This window comes from Bombina bombina, chromosome 3 (genome assembly GCF_027579735.1).
Source record: "Bombina bombina isolate aBomBom1 chromosome 3, aBomBom1.pri, whole genome shotgun sequence".
In the NCBI taxonomy this organism is placed as follows: Eukaryota; Metazoa; Chordata; class Amphibia; order Anura; family Bombinatoridae; genus Bombina; species Bombina bombina.
Genome location: NC_069501.1, coordinates 915,647,644 through 915,670,259, shown reverse-complemented (window position 1 = coordinate 915,670,259; position 22,616 = coordinate 915,647,644).

The following is a 22,616-nucleotide window of genomic DNA, read 5'->3' as shown; positions in this document are numbered from 1 at the left end:
TGTATAGCTAAATGCAGGCTTATCTGTTGTGGGGCCTGTAGTCAGTGCACCAAATCTAATCCGGCTAGCACCCTCCTCTGTAAATTGGAATGTGCTGGCCCCAGGGATGGTTTCCCCTGTGTCTAGTATTTCTCCTGGAATATTGTGAGCTTCTGTGTCGGTCATAATAAAAATAAAAACAAAACAAAAGGGTCTTCAGTGAATCCTTCAATGTACGGGTGCAAGATCAAACATTCAATATATATATATATAAATTTTAATATTAATATAGCTATATAGGAATAAATATAAATATATATTTAAAAATAAAAAGAACCATGTAATCTTCGTGAAGAACATGGGAATTTAAAGTATTGCTGGCTCACTTTGGGTTTAGTGCAGTAGACTAGAGCAGTTTCAGGTTAGTACATGAGTGGTAACTGTTTTATTGGGGGGGTTTACAGCGTGCCCCATTGAAGTCTATGGGGAGAAGAAGTAAGTCATGATATCCGAAGTTACATGCTTTAAGGTTTTAGTGCATGCACTTTTATCACGATAATGACCCTTTTAACTTAAAGGGACAGCAAACTATAAAATTATTTTTTCCTTAACGTATTGTCAATAACTTGCTATACCAGCTGCAGAGTATAAAAAAGTAAGAGAAATTGTATTTTTAGGTTTATTTGTTTAAGTGAATTAGCTATTTTTGTGCTTTTAAACCACAACCTATTGAAATGGGATTCGCTTGCATGTAATATCAGATCTTATTATGTTATCACTTTACGTACACACACTCACTTCCTTATTTTATATTTGTCTGTATACAAAAGCTCAATACTTATAGAGAACAATGGGGAAGTAATAATGATATTACATAACTATCCTGCTGGCTGTGTTTACTTAAGGCTAGATTTATAGTTTTGTCGGTAACGACCCGTGTAGCTAACGCTGGCTTTTTTCTGGCCGCACCTTTAAAATAACTCTGGTATTGAGAGTCCACAGAATGGTTGCGTTAGGTTCCAAAAAAGGAGCGTACAGTATATTTAACGCCACTGCAACTCTTGATACCAGAGTTGCTTACGGAAGAGGCCAGCTTCAAAAACGTGCTTGTGCACGATTCCCCCATAGGAAACAATGGGGCTGTTTGAGCTGAAAAAAAAACCTAACACCTGCAAAAAAGCCGCGTTCAGCTCCTAACGCAGCCCCATTGTTTGCTATGGGGAAACACTTCCTACGTCTGCACCTAACACTCTAACATGTACCCCGAGTCTAAAAACCCCTAACCTTACATTTATTAACCCCTAATCTGCCGCCCCCGCTATCGCTGACACCTGCATATTTTTTTAACCCCTAATCTGCCGCTCCGTAAACCGCCGCTACTTACATTATCCCTATGTACCCCTAATCTGCTGCCCCTAACACCGCCGACTCCTATATTATATTTATTAACCCCTAATCTGCCCCCCACAATGTCGCCTCCACCTGCCTACACTTATTACCCTAATCTGCCGAGCGGACCGCACCGCTACTATAATAAAGTTATTAACCCCTAATCCGCCTCACTAACCCTATAATAAATAGTATTAACCCCTAATCTGCCCTCCCTAACATCACCGACACCTAACTTCAATTATTAACCCCTAATCTGCCGACTGGAGCTCACCGCTATTCTAATAAATGTATTAACCCCTAAAGCTAAGTCTAACCCTAACACTAACACCCCCCTAAATTAAATATCATTTTAATCTAACGAAATTAATTAACTCTTCTTAAATAAATTATTCCTATTTAAAGCTAAATACTTACCTGTAAAATAAATCCTAATATAGCTACAATATAAATTATAATTATATTATAGCTATTTTAGGATTAATATTTATTTTACAGGTAACTTTGTATTTATTTTAAACAGGTACAATAGCTATTAAATAGTTAAGAACTATTTAATAGCTAAAATAGTTAAAATAATTACAAATTTACCTGTAAAATAAATCCTAACCTAAGTTACAATTAAACCTAACACTACACTATCAATAAATAAATGAAATACAATTCCTACAAATAAATACAATGAAATAAACTAACTAAAGTACAAAAAATAAAAAAGAACTAAGTTACAAAAAAAATAAAAAATATTTCCAAACATTAGAAAATTATTACAACAATTTTAAACTAATTACACCTACTCTAAGCCCCCTAATAAAATAACAAAGCCCCCCAAAATAAAAAAATGCCCTACCCTATTCTAAATTACTAAAGTTCAAAGCTCTTTTACCTTACCAGCCCTGAACAGGGCCCTTTGCGGGGCATGCCCCAAGAAGTTCAGCTCTTTTGCCTGTAAAAAAAACCATACAATACCCCCCCAACATTACAACCCACCACCCACATACCCCTAATCTAACCCAAACCCCCCTTAAATAAACCTAACACTAAGCCCCTGAAGATCTTCCTACCTTATCTTCACCATACCAGGTTCACCGATCGATCCAGAAGAGCTCCTCCAATGTCCTGATCGAAGCCCAAGCGGGGGGCTGAAGAGGTCCATGATTCGGCTGAAGTCTTCATCCAAGCGGGAGCTGAAGAGGTCCATGATCCGGATGAAGTCTTCTATCAACGGCATCTTCAATCTTCTTTCTTCGGGAGCCATCATCTTCCATCCGACGCGGAACATTCTCTTCTCCCGACGCCTACTCGCTGAATGACGGTTCCTTTAAATGACGTCATCCAAGATGGCGTCACTCAAATTCCGATCAGCCAATCGGATTGAACTTGATTCTGATTGGCTGATTCCATCAGCCAATCAGAATATTCCTACCTTAATTCCGATTGGCTGATAGAATCAGCCAATCGGAATTCGAGGGACGCCATCTTGGATGACGTCATTTAAAGGAACCGTTATTCGGCGAGTAGGCGTCGGGAGAAGAGGATGTTCCGCGTCGGATGGAAGATGATGGATCCCGAAGAAAGAAGATTGAAGATGCCGTTGATAGAAGACTTCATCCGGATCATGGACCTCTTCAGCTCCCGCTTGGATGAAGACTTCAGCCGGATCATGGACCTCTTCAGCTCCCGCTTGGATGATGACTTCAGCCAGATCATGGACCTCTTCAGCCCCCCGCTTGGGCTTGGATCAGGACATCGGAGGAGCTCTTCTGGATCGATCGGTGAACCTGGTATGGTGAAGATAAGGTAGGAAGATCTTCAGGGGCTTAGTGTTAGGTTTATTTAAGGGGGGTTTGGGTTAGATTAGGGGTATGTGGGTGGTGGGTTGTAATGTTGGGGGGGGGTATTGTATGTTTTTTTTTACAGGCAAAAGAGCTGAACTTCTTGGGGCATGCCCCGCAAAGGGCCCTGTTCAGGGCTGGTAAGGTAAAAGAGCTTTGAACTTTAGTAATTTAGAATAGGGTAGGGCATTTTTTTATTTTGGGGGGCTTTGTTATTTTATTAGGGGGCTTAGAGTAGGTGTAATTAGTTTAAAATTGTTGTAATATTTTCTAATGTTTGTAAATATTTTTTTATTTTTTGTAACTTAGTTCTTTTTTATTTTTTGTACTTTAGTTAGTTTATTTCATTGTATTTATTTGTAGGAATTGTATTTAATTTATTTATTGATAGTGTAGTGTTAGGTTTAATTGTAGATAATTATAGGTATTTTATTTAATTTATTTATTGATAGTGTAGTGTTAGGTTTAATTGTAACTTAGGTTAGGATTTATTTTACAGGTAAATTTGTAATTATTTTAACTATTTTAGCTATTAAATAGTTCTTAACTATTTAATAGCTATTGTACCTGGTTAAAATAAATACAAAGTTACCTGTAAAATAAATATTAATCCTAAAATAGCTATAATATAATTATAATTTATATTGTAGCTATATTAGGATTTATTTTACAGGTAAGTATTTAGCTTTAAATAGGAATAATTTATTTAAGAAGAGTTAATTAATTTCGTTAGATTAAAATTATATTTAACTTAGGGGGGTGTTAGGGTTAGACTTAGCTTTAGGGGTTAATACATTTATTAGAATAGCGGTGAGCTCCAGTCGGCAGATTAGGGGTTAATAATTGAAGTTAGGTGTCGGCGATGTTAGGGAGGGCAGATTAGGGGTTAATACTATTTATTATAGGGTTATTGAGGCGGGAGTGAGGCGGATTAGGGGTTAATAACTTTATTACAGTAGCGGTGCGGTCCGCTCGGCAGATTAGGGGTTAATAAGTGTAGGCAGGTGGAGGAGACGTTGAGGGGGGCAGATTAGGGGTTAATAAATATAATATAGGGGTCGGCGTGTTAGGGGCAGCAGATTAGGGGTACATAAGTATAACGTAGGTGGCGGTCGGCAGATTAGGGGTTAATTATTGTAGGTAGCTGCCGGCGACGTTGTGGGGGGCAGGTTAGGGGTTAATAAATATAATATTGGGGTCGGCGGTGTTAGGGGCAGCAGATTAGGGGTACATAAGTATAACGTAGGTGGCGGTCGGCAGATTAGGGGTTAAAAAAATTTAATCGAGTGGCGGCGATGTGGGGGGGCTCGGTTTAGGGGTACATAGGTAGTTTATGGGGGTTAGTGTACTTTAGAGTACAGTAGTTAAGAGCTTTATGAACCGGCGTTAGCCCAGAAAGCTCTTAACTACTGACTTTTTTCTGCGGCTGGAGTTTTGTCGTTAGAATTCTAACGCTTACTTCAGCCACGACTCTAAATACCGGAGTTAGAAAGATCCCATTGAAAAGATAGGATACGCAATTGACTTAAGGGGATCTGCGGTATGGAAAAGTCGCGGCTGAAAAGTGAGCGTTAGACCCTTTTTTGAATGACTCCAAATACCGGCGGTAGCCTAAAACCAGCGTTAGGAGCCTCTAATGCTGGTTTTCACGGCTACCGCCAAACTCCAAATCTAGGCCTTAGGTTTGTCAATAGCCTAGACTCCAGTATAGAAACTTTTAGTGCAGGTTGGGATTCCACAGGCTAAATCAGCTATTTAAAATGCCAAAATAAGGGTGAAGAAGCTACTTGTAAACAATTTAATACACTCCAGCAGGTAAAATGCATAATTGGGAACAATTTAAAAGGGAGAACATTTCTGTGTAAACTGTCCTTTTAAAACACAGTGAACTGCAATCAAGTTCAGTAACTGGATGTTAAAGAGCATTTTTTACTTCTTGTTAAGATAAAGCACTTCACTATTTATAAAAAAAAAGCAACTTTGATTTTAGTTTTCTATAGTGTAAAATAGCTCTAAAAATAATACTACTTAAAAGTTTATAAAATCTTGACAAATTGCTGTGTTGTTTTTTTCTGTGTTAGTTAGTGTTAGTTTTGAGTGACCATATTTGATGAAGGTGAATCTGCCACTTCTAAAAGATTTGGTGCATTTGGTTGAGGTATTGCGGGCTCTATATCTTCCACTGTTCAAATTAATGATCACCTTAAAACACTATACATTGTGATTATTTGCCCTTTGGGCATCAGGAATACAGCTATTATAGAGCCAGTATGTCTCACTTTGATTTAATAAGAAAGAACAGAAACTTATTTAATAGGGATACAACTATGTTATATGAACGGTAAGATGCCTCTGTTATCTGTATGTATTAACAGTGTTAATGGTGATTACCAACTAGGCATCAGGAATATGTTTCATAAGGGGGAATATTTCCATATGAAAAATGTCAGTCACCTAACTAATCAGTGACGTGTATTAAACTGTGTGCGAACAAGAACTTTAGCGAATAAGAACTTGTCCATATATAGGCTGACCCTATGCCGCTTTAAAAACGGACACATATGAAAAATACATATGTCAGGGTTCTTATACAAAACATTTCTTTAAATAGCCCTGAAAATAGCGCTGACATACAGTATGTATTTTTCATATATGTCCCTTTTTAAAGCGGCAATATGGTCACCCTATCATATGGCTTTGTGACATACGGATAGTGAATTTTGTTCGTCTGTTGCCCATTTGTACCATTACACACTTGTGTGAGCATGTAATGCTGCCCCCTTTCCTTGCAAAACCAATCTTGTGAGAGAAGAGCCCAATGTATTTACTGTATATTGGGATAGCAGTTCCATAGTGGCACTACTCTTACAGCATGCACAATATACATGATATGGACATCATATATAGGGTTTTTGAAAATCTAGATAGCAGGTGATTTAGAAAGTAAAGGCAATCATTTGTCTATTAACTTTTAGGGTGCTCTGAGTTTTAAAAAGCTGTAGGAAAGATATTAACAGTTTTGGGATTTTCTGCAAACTGATATTTATGTATTTGTGGGCAAATCACAAAAAGGACAAATATGAAGAGAATATTTCAATCAACAATGTTGCCAATTTTTTTTAGGGGGTGCACTAGTGAAACAAATGTCTCATACAGTGCAATCAAAATACAATAGCAAAAATATATATTTATAAGTTCCAAGATTAATTCTCAAAAGGGCTCGGCAGCTCTCCTATGCAGTCCTAGTCTACTACAATCAAACAAGCTGTGAAAAAAAATAAAAAAAATAAAGCATTTCATAGGATAATAACATCAGGGAACAGGAATTACAAAAACAGAAAAACACAATATAGAAAACATTACAAATAGTGCTTTAAAAACAGACTGGATCATCCAAGTCACCCAACTAGACACACACAGGCAGTCAGCAAACTGAGGTCAGTGGGTATTGTCTGGAATGGCAAACAGTACTTATCCACTATGAGTGTTTCTCCATGTTGCAACCCTCATGAACAATTAGCCTGATAAACTCCAAAGTACATGGCTTAAAAGTAGGATGAATCTGTAGGTCTGTAAGAAAAACAATTTTATTCAATAAATAAAGGTCCAGATTACAAGTGGTAAGTGAAAGCGATATTTGCGCTCAACTGAGTAATACCAGCTCACGCTAATGTGCGCTGGTGTTACAAGTTGACAGCAATGCAAATGTGAGGTGAGCCTGCATTTGCATTGATTGGAAGCATTGCTCCCATGAAAGTGCGCTTCAATAGGCTCAAATGGGAGTCTCGTTCTCATGCCATGTCTGAAGGCATGAGAAAAGGCTTCTATTTGAGCCAATGGAAGAGCGCTCTCATGGGAGCAATGCTTCCCAGCAATGCAAACGCGTGCTACAATTTGCATTGCTGTCAACTTGTAATGCCAGTGAATGGTGTAAGTAGCCCAGCGATGACAGCAAATTGTAAATATATATATATATATACTGTATATATATATATATATATATATATATATATATACTGTATATATATATATATATATATATACTGTATATATATATATATATATATATATATATATATATATATATATATATATGTGTGTGTGTGTGTGTGTGTGTTAATATGTGCATATACATATATATTTACTGGGAACACTCAGTTTTCATAGACCGCAATGTAAAGGCACTTTTAAGTGCCTTTTTTCTAACACCCAACACTCGCTTCCTTTAGACCACAAAAACTGATTTTTCAAGTTATTTTATTAAACAAAAAAATATGCTACTATCTTTATTTTTTAATAAAGTATATCACAATTGATTTTGGGGGAATTCGGTGGACATGTATAAAATTAACCAGGCATCTGATATCTGGTTAATGTTATATGCACTAATTGCTACCGTACTTGTAATTGCTAGTTACACACCTACAAATGGATTTATTATCTTCATCTGATATTGGAGTTGATTCTAATCCTTGTAAAAAATTCTAGCAAAACGTAACTCAGTAATATATAGTAATTATTATTTACACTTTCCTAATTTTTTTCTGTGAAAAGCCTTTGGAAATGTTTCTAAGTTTGTATTTTTGTGTCTATAACCATTACAAGTTAGGGAAATTCAAACGTATGTTATGAACACAAACAAATGCATTAAAATACCAAGGGCAATGAAGTCATAAACAAATACAAATAATTTTTACTGCACAGCAGACTCTAAGGACCTGAAATTCAAAAGCCCTTTGCTCAGGCAAGATGATCTAAGATATCTCGTCAGTACGGAGAGGTCTCTAAAATAATGTTAGAAACACAAATTTTAATTTGAAAGATATTTATCTCACTATGCATGGTTCTTGATGTGAAGGAAAGACACCAACATTACAGTTTAAGGTCTAAAAAACCCCAAAGATTTTGTTTCATAACTTTCTATTCATTCTAGTAGGTAGCATTCTCCAGGTATCCTCCACACCCACGTGTTTCCATCAGACTTCTAGATAGTGAAGTGTTATTGATCACTCCAGAGAACATATTTCTGCTGCTCCAGAGTCCAGTGGCAGCAAGCATTACACCAGTCTAGCAGAAGCTTGACATTGTGCATGTTGATGTGAGGCTTGTGTACCTCTGCTCAGCATGGAAATCTTTTTCATGAAGCTCCAGTCATACAGTACTTGTGCTGATGTTGCTTCCAGGGTGAATGTTGCAACAGATTATAGGTGATTTGTGCATGCTACACACTTCAGCACTAGGCAGACCTGTTCTGTTAGTTTGTGTGCTCTACCAATTTGTGACTGATCAGGTTTTGCACCTAGACATTTCAACTTTATGACAATAGCACTTTCAGTTGTTTGGGACAGATCTAGTAGGACAGAAATTTCACAAACTGACTAGTGGCAAACATGAAATTGTATGACAGTGCCATATTTAAAGTTACTGAGCTCTTCAGTACTACCCATTGTACTGACAATATTTGTCTATTTAGATTTCATGGCAATGTGCAAGATTTATGCACCTGTTAACAATGTATGTGGCTAAAACTCTTCAACTGAATAATAAGTAGGGGTGTCTACATACTTTTGTACATATAGGGAAAATTTACAAGTGAACGCTATTGATTGTGTGGGTCAAAATAGCCAATATCATGCCTGCACTAACTTGCACACATATTACAAGTTGAAAGTAAACACGTTCACTTAAGAGCAAATTAAATTTGTGCATGTCAGGCTAGCACAAGTGAAGCCCTATCATAAAGAGGAAGAGTTAATAAAAATGTGCACATAAATACATTAAAATAAAGTGTTACGCTTATATAAACTATCTAATAAAAATTATTAATCTAAATATTAATAAAATGTTTTATAAGGGTTAAAATGTATATGGTATATGACATAATATGATATACAGTATAAGCTAAGTTTTATTTTATAATTATTTCCTAAAAGGATATATGAGGTATTAAATGATGATAAGCTTTGTATACATTACTTGACATAATTTATAATGCAACTAGTCCTAAAGCCCCTGTACAAGGGTCATTTTTTGCAGTACAGCGGTCACACCCCTTGCTCTCCCCCCCCCCTCTTTTGCTCTCTCTTTCCCCCCTCTCTTTTGCTCTCTCTCTCCCCCTCTCTTTTGCTCTCTATCCCCCCTCTTTTTCTCTCTATCCCCCTCTTTTGCTCTCTCTCCCCCTCTTTTGCTCTCTCTCCCCTCTCTTTTGCTCTTTCTCCCCCTCTTTTTCTCTCACTTCCCCTATTTTGCTATCTCTCCCCCTCTTCTGCTCTCTCTCCTCCCTCTTTTGCTCTCTCTCCATTCTATTTTGCTCTCTCTCCCCTCTTTTTCTCTCTCCCCCCTCTTTTGCTCTCTCTCCCCCCTCTTTTGCTCTCTCCCCCTCTTTTGCACTCTTTCCCCCCTCTTTAGCTCTCCCCCCTCTTTTGCTCTCTCTACCCTTCTTTTGCTCTCTCTCCCCCCTCTTTTGGTCACTCTCTCTCCCCCTTATTTTGCTCTCTCTTCCCCCTCTTTTGCTCTCTCTCCCCCTTCTTTTGCTCTCTCCCCTCACTTTTGCTCTTTCTCTCCCCCCTCTTTTGGTCTTTCTCTCCCCCCTCTTTTACTCTCCCCCTTCTTTTGCTCTCTCTCCCCCTCTTTTGCTCTCTCTCCCCTCTCTTTTGCTCTTTCTCCCCCTCTTTTGCTCTCTCTCTCCCCCTCTTTTTCTCTCTCTTCCCCTCTTTTGCTATCTCTCCCCCTCTTCTGCTCTCTCTCCTCCCTCTTTTGCTCTCTCTCCATTCTATTTTGCTCTCTCTCCCCTCTTTTGCTCTCTCCCCCCTCTTTTGCTCTCTCCCCCCTCTTTTGTTCTCTCTCCCCCCTTTTGCTCTCTCCCCCTCTTTTGCTCTCTCCCCCTCTTTTGCACTCTTTCCCCCCTCTTTAGCTCTCCCCCCTCTTTTGCTCTCTCTGCCCTTCTTTTGCTCTCTCTCCCCCCTCTTTTGGTCTCTCTCTCTCTCCCCCTTATTTTGCTCTCCCTTCCCCCTCTTTTGCTCCCCTCTTTTGCTCTCTCACCCCCTTCTTTTGCTCTCTCCCCTCGCTTTTGCTCTTTCTCTCCCCCCTCTTTTACTCTCCCCCTTCTTTTGCTCTCTCTCCCCCTCTTTTGCTCTCTCTCCCCTCTCTTTTGCTCTTTCTCCCCCTCTTTTGCTCTCTCTCTCCCCCTCTTTTGCTCTCTCCTCTCTCTTTTGATCTATCTACCCCCTCTTTTGCTCTCTCTCCCTTCTTTTGCTCTCTCTCCCCCCTCTTTTGCTCCCTCTCCTCTCTTTTGCTCTCCCCCCATCTTTTGTTCTCTCTCCCCTCTCTTTTGCTCTCTACCCCCTCTTTTGCTCCCCCCCCCCTCTTTTGCTCTCTCTCCCCTCTCTTTTGCTCTCTCTCCCCCCTCTTTTGCTCTCTCTCCCCCCTATTTTTTAAAGTTTCATTAGCTGTTTAAGATTTGACAAAATAAGTGTAAAGTTCCAGTGTCTATAAAACAATGGGAGCTGTCATGTTGTAACTTAGGTTACCTTTCCTGCTGTGGACAATTAGGAACATTTATAAATTGATCACTAGAATGTGCAGCCAATGGCTTTGTGTAAAATAAATATGTTCTACACTTTCACTTTATTTTCTAAAAGGAACCGAAAAGCTCATAATATCAGAATGGAATTACAGGAAAGGGGGACAAAATGAATAATGAAAGTATACTGCAGTATATATATATATATATATATATATATATTTATATATATATATATATATATATATATATATATATATATATATATAGAGAGAGAGAGAGAGAGAGAGAGAGATAGAGAGAGAGAGACTCCAAATAAGTGCACTCTCACTCGCCAACCCAAACACAGACCAGGGTGCTTAACAGGATATTCAATCTGGATAATGATAAGCACTCACTGGATTTAAATACAACAACTATTTTATTTGGCAGATTGCCAAATAAAATAGTTGTTGTATTTAAATCCAGTGAGTGCTTATCCTTATCCAGATTATATATATATATATATATATATATATATATATATATATATATATATATATATATATATATATATACAGTATATATACCGTAATAATTTATCATTTTATATTGCCATCTCAAATTGTTTAATGTCCCATTAAATTTTGTCAATGTAGATGGAATTCCATTAACATACTTTCTCTATGTACCCCATGTTTCAAGGCAGGGTAATGATTGATCCTTGTACCTTATGGCCTCTAAATATGTTGACCTGCAACCCATCTAGTATAGATGAAGGTAAAAATGTCCTAATTCTTTTGATGCACATGATCCTATCTACACCTGTCAGCTAGCAAGTATTTGATGGGTGGAGAGCAGGTATAAACATAAGAAAGGCCCACTAGATACCATAGAATGCAAGCATTGTGTGTTATGCCAATTACAAGGCTCAATTACAATATCAAATTGGTTGTAATTGACTGATGGGGTAACAGATTTCCATGAGCATAGTGCATTATCAACCCCAATTGTGATATGGTGATATGTAGTGTTATCACTGATGTACCCAACGCAGAAGCAGATAAATACATTCATTTTCCACCTTTTAAGGAACATGAAACCCAAAATGTATCTTTCATTATTCAGATAGAGAATACCATTTTTAAAAAAGCTTCCAGTTTATTTCTTTTATCATACTTGCCTTGTTCCTATAGTATTCTTTGTTGAAGAGACACCTAGGTATGTAGTGTGTGCATGCCTGAAGGGCTACATGATAGGAAGTAGTGCTTCCATCTAGTGCTCTTGCTAAGGTATAACATTGTTGCAAAACTGCTGCCATATAGTGCTGCAGACATGTGCACACTCCTAAGCTTACATCACTGCATTTCAACATAGGATAAAAAGAAAATGTGATGATAGAAGTAAATTGGAAAGATGTTTAAAATTGAATGTTCAATCTAAATCATGATTAAAAATGTTTGGCTTTTATGTCCCTTTAACAAACATCTATGTATTAGAAATGTAAATATTATATAAAGCTTATAATAACAAACTTCTGGGACACTAATATACAGCTAGATTACAAGGTTTGCAGTAAGAGTGGCTCGATACTAACTTGCAAGTTGTTCTCACCGCTTACCTCCCTATAGTTCTGCTATTAAAGGTTTTCATAAACCCGGCATTAGCAGGCAATAAGTGAGCGTAGAGCAAAATTGAGCTCCATACCAAACTTTAATACCAGCGCTGCTTTGAGCTGGTTTTACGCGCTCGTACACAAATTCCCCATAGACATCAATGGGAAGAGCCGGCTAAAAAAAGCCTAACACCTGCAATAAAGGAGCGTAAAGCTCCGTAATGCAGCCCCATTTATTCCTATGGGGGAAAAAAAATTATGTTTAAACCTAACACCCTAACATGAACCCCGAGTCTAAACACCCCTAATCATCTGCCCCCAACATCTCTGATACCTACATTACACTTATTAACTCCTAATCTGCCGCCACCTACATTATACTTATTAACCCCTAATCTGCCGCCCCCAACACCGCTGCCACCTACCTACACTTATTAACCCCTAATCTGCTGCCCCCAATGTCGCCGCCACATACATAAATTTGTTAACCCCTAATCTGCCACCCCCAATCTACATTATACTTATTAACCCCAAATCTGCCACCCCAACGTCGGTGCCACTATACTAAAGTTATTAACCCATACCCTAAGTCTAGCCCTAACCCTAACACCCACTAACTTTAATATAATTAAAATAAATCTAAATAAAAATTACTATTATTATTACCTAAATAATTCCTATTTAAAACTAAATACTTACCTATAAAATAAACCCTAAGATAGCTACAATATAACTAATAGTTACATTGTAGCTAGCTTAGGTTTTATTTTTATTTCACAGGCAAGTTTGTATTTTTTTTAAGTATATTGGCAGTTAGAGGCGCTGGTTCTAAACTAAAGGGAAGTAACTATCCAATTGTATACTCTTTTTTGTTTTGTATTTATTTTAACCAGGTAGACTAGTTAGTAAATAGTTATTAACTATTTACTAGCTAACCTAACCTGAGTTACACTAACACCTAACCTTACACTACAATTAAATAAATTACATTAATTAAATACAATTAACAAAATTACAAAAAATAAACACAAAATTACACAAAATAAAAAAGAAATTATCAAATATTTAAACTAATTACACCTAATCTAATAGCCCTATCAAAATAAAAAAGCCCCCCCAAAATAAAAAAACTAGCCTAAACTAAATGGCCATTAGCCCTTAAAAGGGCATTTTGCGGGGCATTGCCCCAAAGAAATCAGCTCTTTTACCTGTAAAAAAAAATACAAACAACCCCGCAACAGTAAAACCCACCACCCACACAACCAAACCCCCGCAATCTAAAAAAACTAAGATCCCCATTGCCCTGAAAAGGGCATTTGGATAGGCATTGCCCTTAAACCCTAATCTAAAAATAAAACCCACCCAATAAAGCCTTAAAAAAAAAAACTAACACTAACCCTCGAAGATCCACTTACAGTTTTTGAAGACTGGACATCCATCCTCAACGAAGCAGCAGAAGTCTTCATCGAAGCGGCAGAAGTCCTCAATGAAGCCGGGAGAAGTCTGCATCTAAGTGGGCCGAAGTCTTCATCCAAGCCGGCAGAAGTCTTCATCCAGACGTCATCTTCTATCTTCATCCATCTGGCATGGAGCGGCTCCATCTTCAAGTCATTGTGCGCGGAGCATCCTCTTCTTTCCACGGCGACTGAAGAATGAAGGTTCCTTTAAGGGACGTCATCCAAGATGGCATCCCTTGAATTCTGATTGGCTGATAGAATTCTATCAGCCAATCAGAATTAAAGGTGAAAAAATCCTATTGACTGATCCAATCAGCCAATAGGATTGAGCTCACATTCTATTGGCTGTTCCAATAGGTTTAGGGGTTAATAACTTTAGTATAGTGGCAGCGATTTTGGGGACAGCAGATTAGGGGTTAATAACAGTAATGTAGGTTGTGGCGATGTTAGGGACAGCAGATTAGGGGTTAATAATATTTAACTAGTTTTTGCGATGCAGGAGTAGGGCAGTTTAGGGGTTAAAATGCTTATTATAGTGGCGGCGATGTCCAGAGCGGCAGATTAGGGGTTAATAATTTTATTTTAGTGTTTGTGATGTGGCAGGGCCTCGGTTTAGGGAATAATAGGTAGTTTATGGGTGTTTGTTTACTTTGTAGCACTTTCGTTATCTTTAATGTTACAGCGTTGTAGCATAAAACCCATAACTACTGACTTTCAGTTTACGGTATGGATCTTGACAGTATAGGGTGTACCACTCACTTTTTGGCCTCCCAGGCAGACCCGTAATACAGGCGCAAAGGAAGTCCCATTGAAAAAGGAATTTTGGAAAGCTGCGGTAGTTACATTGCGTTACGGTAAAAAAAGTGTGTGGTGCAGCAAAACCTGCAAGACTCGTAATACACTCACTTCACTCATACTTTACACACACTTCACTCACACCGCAAAACTCGCAATCTAGCCGATAAGTAATAATGACATTGTCTATATAATACATAAAAGCTAGGCTACATTATTTAACGTCATTCCAGAAAAAGTTATACTTAAAATTTAAATAAAATAAAGCAGGTACAGTATATGTATTATTAATTAAATATTCAAGTTTGACATACCATACTGAATACAAAATATTAAATCCATTTAATTAATGCACGCACTGAAAAGTCAGCAAGTTCATCATAAAGTAAGACAAAAACCTGCTCTAATTTAAACCCAGATCATTTATCAATTATCTAAAATCTGAGACCATAAAAGCTACGAGGAATAAATATTCCAGCTCTGATAAATGGCTCAGTGAAAAAGCAGAATTAAGTTAGTGCTAATGGGTTTGAGAAATATAGTCCAATTTCCTACTTTGAATCTTATTTAAAACTTTTTAAAGATTAATGAAAGATTAAATTATTTTTGCTGTTTAAAGTAACACTTTTGCAATAACTGCTTGCCTTAATTTTTTTTCTATGAAAATTCCCTTCAATTAATTGTGACATTAATTGAGAGAATACAGTGAATATTTTATGCAGAGTAGATAATTTTATATATATGGCATTTGAAGAAAATAAGAATTATTTATACTCCAGAAATAAATTAAAAATTATAATAAGCAACACTATATTCTGTGAAATACATCTGTTATTAGTATCTGTTATAATAAAAAAATTGTTTTAAGGGCTAGTTGCATATTTATTTAAACATGTTTGCTATTAATTATGGAGAATTTAGACTATAAGACTATCACACAATTTATATGCATTTTAACATTCAATCCCAATTTTTTACAGATGTATAAATAACATTTGTGTAAACTATGTACTGTACATAGGTATAAAGAACTACAGAGTAAACATTTGCATGAGTTTTACAACCAGTTTAATATCATAAAAATAAAGTTTATACCTTAATTAAAAAAATAGTGGTGATTTACAATCAAAATGAAGCTAAAAAGCATTATTAAATTTGGCAGGTGTAAAGTTCCTTTTTGCAGTAGGATTACATTTTTTTATTATTTTTACAAGGAGACATATATTTTAATGTTCAGCAACTTGATTTTTATTAAAAAACAAAATTGTCTCAAAGTATATTATCAACTCAGTCACAAAAGACACAAAATATATTTTAAAAATATATTTAAAAATATTAAATTTCATGACTTCTGTATTATGTTAAAATATTTTTATATTTCTAGGTATTCTTTTTTATATATGAAAATATGTATATATTAAAAGGATTTTATTGACTGATTGCATGTATTTTACAGGTTTTGAAAGTGTTTCACATTTTGTAATAATAGTTGTAAAGGACATTATTTCCTTTTACACCAAGCAGAGGTAGATGCAGAAAAAATGTATAAAATACTAATTATCTACAGGCCCCAAAAAACTGTAGCTTTCTAACTGTAGAAAAAAAATCTCACAAATTATTGGCATCCTCTGATTCAGATGAGATCACGTATATATTTTACATAATTTTAAGGTTTTAATCTGCAGCTATTTATATCACGTTATAAAATGATGCAATGAGGTAACTCTCATTTGGTATAGCAGAACTGCCCAAATTCTCAAAGATGAAAACCCAATGTATTGATCTAGGCCCATTTTGGCATATTTCATGAAATCATTTGGCAGGCAGGTCTATTTAAAATACGATCATATAAAAAAAAATCATTAACTTTTTCATAAAACTTTGGGATTCTTACGGAAATTACTTAGATATAGCACAGTCATGAGACAAATGTTAGGATCCCATGTGTTCAGAATTAGCAGATGTTTATGGGTATACTATTGCTTTTGGTAATTAGGAGGCCACAAATTGGACCTGTGCACCGCACTTCTGAAAGAAGATTTTTAGACATGTTTATAGCAAAGTATGCAGGGGCAGGGTTCATTTGGAATGACATAAGGGCTGGAATTCTCAAATTTGACCCCAAAAACTAAAGGTAGGGCCCCCATTCAAACTGTTTTCTTTATGTAGGGTCCCTTCCTATCCCTCCCACCCAAGCATCTTTCATGTACTGAGGGTCCCTCAGTGTATTAAGAGTCCCTCCCATCAAAACATCAGTGTGAAGGGCAATCCCTCCCCCTCCCTCCCATCCAACCATCAGTGTGAGGGTTCCTAACACTCCCTCCAATGCAAACTTCATATGAAGGGCATTGGTCCCTCCCTCCTCCTCCCAAGCATCATATGAGGCATTGGTCCCTCCCTCCACCTCCAAAGCATCATATGAGACCATGCCTTGTATTTCAGGGTGGACCAAACTTACTCGGCGAGATCAGATTGATATATTTCAGGAAAGTTTTCCTCTGTGAAAAGCACAACTGGGCTAAAAGAGGCTGCTCCTAAGTGGTAACTCACTATAGAACAAGCTACTGAGCTGTTGTTCATTTCTGGTAAAGCACCTCTTTCTTTTTTTTTTAAATCAAAATTTTTTTTATTAAGGTATTTAGCAATACAACATTCATAGCATAAACGTTTCCTCCACAATATGAAAACAGGCATTTGTTGAAATTAAAAGTAAAAAAATACAAGAGTAACCTCAAGGTTTACATGTCACATTACAAAAATACAGCTCCTGATACTTCTCATAAACTAAATAAATGAACTCAAACTAGAGGGACGTATATCATGTGGAGGCCTATGACCTCTATTCTTAGAGCTAATATGTCATACTATACATCTGAGGTATCACAGTTTACAATATTCCTGGTTTTGCAATGATACCTTACAATTTTAATTTATGCAAGTTACGGTAGTACCTCTTTATAATGAAGCAATACCTAATATAATGATACTTTAAATTGAACTATATAACTTAACAACAAACTATCTTAACTGAGAGGTACCAGCGTTTACTAGGCTGTAATACATGTTTCCTCACTTGATATAGAAGGTATCTCTTGTACCTATTGAAACATACAATGTAGGAGAGGAAAATTAGCATTAGGTAGCGGATTAGTACTGCTGAAGAATTCACCAAATAGGGTGAATTTTAAATTTAAGACAGCGGATAAATACCACTCAGAACTAACATAATCCATGAATCTGGGATCCCCACAAACAGAGCTTTCAGTAATTCTAGTGGTTATCAGTTGCTAGGGAAGGTGTTCTAAAAAGTATGCATGCTATATTATATAATAATAAGTAAGGTTGCTATTTTAAAAGACATAGCTAAAATGAAGTTGGAGTGTTATGACACTACAGTAGAGCCGTATAACCTTGTGAATCTAAACCAGATAATAACATGCAGAGTATATATGGGGATAAAGATATTAAACACACATCCCCCTTCAGTACAAACAGTGAACCTCTTCCACTATTACAAGGAACAGTAAAATAAATTTGAGCCCTATGAAATGCATTTTAATACCAGAACATGATACATGGTAACCAAAATCTACCCACTTCACCTACCTCATGCCTCTGATGTAATCCCTTGTCTATGAGAATATAAAGTTATTGTAGGAAGACCCATAACTAACTTATTGTAGGAAGACCCATAACTAACATATTCCAGACCCCCCTTCGACTGGCCGCATCTCCAGGGTGTCTAGAACAAGCCTCTCTCCTACTAGCAGCATCCCAATGCCAGAATGCGTGCAAGATGCCATGTGAGCCGAGGCAACATTTAGCGAGGCCCATCCTTCTGTGTCCAGTGGCACAATCATACAGGTAGTCTCCTTTAGGCCATCAGTATAATCTCCCTGCTGGCTCCCATCTAACAAGACCGGGAGACTTGTTGAAACTAGGTTTGGACTGGAAAAGGTGAGTTTGTCCCTGGATTCAGCTCTCAAACGCATCCTAAGGGATGAGCAATGAGTCTCCATCTTGTGAGATAACCACTGCAAGAGGGCTAAGACTTCTGTCCCCATTGTGAGTCCATGTGCGTCAAAGGTTCACCAGTTCTTCCCAGCTAATACCTCTTAAGTGTGGATCCCAATAAGATAGAGCAGGTTCTTACCGCTTCACCCGGCTAATTTTTAAACCGGGGGGGGGGGGGGGAGAGATGGTTTTAGTTCCTCTAGTTGTAGGTACATAGAAATATTAATATCATCTGAATCCAGAACATGTGAGGAGAGGTGAGGTAGTATGAACACGATAATCCACAGATTATTTAGAATATAACTAGAGCAACCAATTTTCATGTCTATTCATGGCTGTGACTTACACACGCCCCCCCATAAAGCGCCTCTTTTATGAAAAGCCATAAGCCAAGGTCTATGATGCTCATAAATATTAAACATCAAATGGGTCTAGGTTCTCACTATGGCCTCTGAGTCTCCAGATAACTAAAATACAGGTACTGCTCCAAACTACAATCACTCTGAAAAGTTTTATAAGTGTGTCAATTTTATCAGGCATAAAATTGAAAATTGCTAACAAATCAGTAATCTTGGTTTTATTCCAAAATCAGCTGTTATATGTGTTCCTTTTTAGTACCAAGAAACCAAATCTGTGTAACCTGATAATGCAATTGAAATTTAACATTAACAAAAAAAGCCAAGCAGCAGAAATCTAAAAATTTCACTCAAAGTTGTTAAAATATGTTTTAACCCTTTAACTTTAAATTAAAAGCCTTTAGTTCAGATGACTGCTAAGGGTCCTCTTCCTTGGGCAATGTGCTTTATGGGTTAATTGCAGCACCCCCTGAGCACTTTGGTGTTGCTGGGAAATTCAGGGATGCTAGTAACATCATCATGCATGGACATGGTAATGTCACATGCCCCATAAAACATTAAGGGATAAAAAAAAGTATACACATGGAATGGTTACAAGCTATAGAATAAGCAATTACAAAATGTTTTTGTCCCCTAGTTTACACCTTTGAATCTGTTTCCTTTTTTTTTTTTACTGCTGTTATTCATCTTGTCCTCAAACATGTCTGATCTCTTCTGATTCTTGACTCAGTTTAACTCTCAACAAAAACTCTCCTTTCTCTCAGTCCTTCCTTTATCTCCCTGTTATCAGATTATTTACTTCCTTTGACATCTTTTCAGTGCCCTTCTCCTCAAACTTCTCCTTCCCTTAATCTCCCTACCATACCCCCTATTCTCTCTGTTGACTCTCTTTCCTCTCTTATACTCCGTGTCTTAGTTGTCTTAGCTTTTCTTTTTCATCCCTCCTGTACTTATTTACCTTCTCCATTCTCAGCTTCCTTTAAACCCTAAAATGTATGGAAACAAATGACTCTCTAATATATAAATAAATAAATAAATAAATAAATAAATAAATGAATTAAAAAATGGATTAATTAAAAAGAAAACAAATGTATGTGTAAAATTAAATGTTATGTGCTATATTTGTACATGTTGAATATGTAGTTGCTAATCAGCCAATCACATGGCAGCAACTCAATGCATTTAGGCATCTAGACGTGGTGAAGACGACTTACGACTTGAAGTTCAAACCGAGTATCAGAATAGGGAAGAAAGGGGATTTAAGGGACTTTGAATGTGCCATGGTTGTTGGTGCCAGACGGGCTGGCTTGAGTGTTTCAGAAATTGCTGATCTTCTGGGATTTTTACACACACCCATCTCTAGGCTTTACAGGGAATGGTCTGAAAAAGAGATAATATCCAGTGAGCAGCAGTTGTGTGGACAAAAATGCCTTGTTGATATCAGAGGTCAGAGGAGAATTGGCAGACTGGTTTGAGATGATAGAAAGGCAAGAGTAACTCAAATAACCACTCGTTACAACCAAGGTATGCAGAATACCATCTCTGAATGCACACCACATCAAACCTTGAAGCAGCTGGGCTACAGAAGCAGAAGACCACACCGGCTGCCTCTCCTGTCAGCTAAGAACAGTTAACTGAGGCTACAATTTGCACAGGCTCACCAAACTTGGACAATAGAAGATTGGAAAAAATGTTGACTTGTCTGATGAGTCTCGATTTCAGCTGTGACATTCAGATGGAAGGGGTCACAATTAGGCGTAAACAAAATAAAAGCATGGTTCAGGCTGTGGTGTTGGTCTAATGTTATGGGAGATATTTTCTTGACACACTTTGGGCCCCTTAGTACCATATGAGCATCGTTTAAATGCCACAGCCTACCTGAGTATTGTTGCTGACCATGTCCATCCCTTTATGACTACAGTGTACCCATCTTCTGATGGCTACTTCCAGCAGGATAATGCACCCTGTTACAAAATTCAAATCATCTCAAGCTTGTTTCTTAAACATGACAATGAGTTAACTGTACTCCAATGGCCTCCACAGTTAACAGATCTCAATCCAATAGAGCACATTTGGGATGTGGTGGAATGGGAGATTCACATCATGGATGTGCAGCTGACAAATCTGCAGCATCTGCCTGATGCTATCATGTCATTATTGACCAAAATCTCTGAGGATTGTTTCCAACACTTTGTTGAATCTATACCATGAAGAATTAAGCCATTTCTGAAGGCAAAAGGGAGTCCAACACTGTAGTAGCAAGGTGTACCTAATAAAGTGGCCGGTGAGTGTAGTTGTAGTGTGTATAAATTATTTCAAATGTCTAAGAAAAAATGCAAACTACTTTACCCTGCCTATACCTTACTTCCAAATCCAAAAATGGTGCTTAAGTTAAAGTTATTTAATGTCCCTTGTCTAGGGTATAACAATATATCTATTTGCTTTTCCATTGGCTACTTAAAGGACCACTTAATGCAGTAGAATTGCATGATTAATAAGTGCATAATTAAAAGTCAAGGCAATAACAGCTGTTCTGAATTTCAAATAAGCAGTAGATTTTCATAATCTTGAATATAAAAAGACTGGGCAAAATTTGAAAATAGAAGTAAATTGGAAAGTGTGTTAAAACTGCATGCTCTTTCTGAATTATAAAAGTGTATTTTGACTTGAGTGTCCCTTTAATAATTTCTTATTTGGAGTTCAGTGGAAAGCTAGCAAAAATGTAATAAATGTATACACTTAATCTAAGTATAGAAAAAAAAAATTAAAATATTAGTTGTCATTTCTTGTTTAGACATATTTTAACCAGACTGGAATAGTTAAGGATGAACATTCTAAATATCAAAGAATATACTATAGTTAGAAATAAAAACAAAAAAAAAACATTTAGGGCTAGATTATGAGTGGAGCTCAATATTGCACTTACGAAGGGAGCTTCGCTTTCATGCTATCAGACACGATAATCCAAACCGTGCAGCAATAAATGAATATATATGTATAAAAGAATATACATTTATATTTAGAGTAAAAACACAGTCCCCCATTCACCTCTATGTAAAGGCAATTCAGTGCCATTTTTTTAACCCCTTATAAGTGCATTGTTCAGGTTTTTTTTTTGTTTTTTTTTTTAATAAAAATGCTCATATTTATTTTATATTGTGCAGAACTGTCCTCTTTATTTGGGAGGCAATTGAGGCACATTTTGTTAATTAACCTGAGGTCTGACCTCTGGTTCATTGAGCTAAGTGCAAAGTGAAACCCACAAGCTTGTGGGAGCATTAATCATTCACTTTATGATAGCGCACGTTAAGATAGCACTCCACAACTAATTTGTGTTGGATTGTTGGGCAATAACATCATAATGTTAGTGCAAATGTTATTTTATAAAGTAATACACATGCTATATTCTTGTGTCATGTGTGTTGCTGCAAACATATCATTATGGGCATGTGTTTTGATGCATAAAACATTTTGGTATTGTTCAACTTACTTAAAGCTGTAATTATTGATTGGATCCTTATTTTTTATTTTTACTTTTGACTTTAATTTTTCACTACATTTTCATTTGATGAAAAGAGTTTGGTATTTTCTTCTGCATCTTTTTCAGCCTGTCCAGTCTGTTAAATGACTTCTTTGTATTACTTGATACTGGTTTCCTGTAATGACTAGTATACA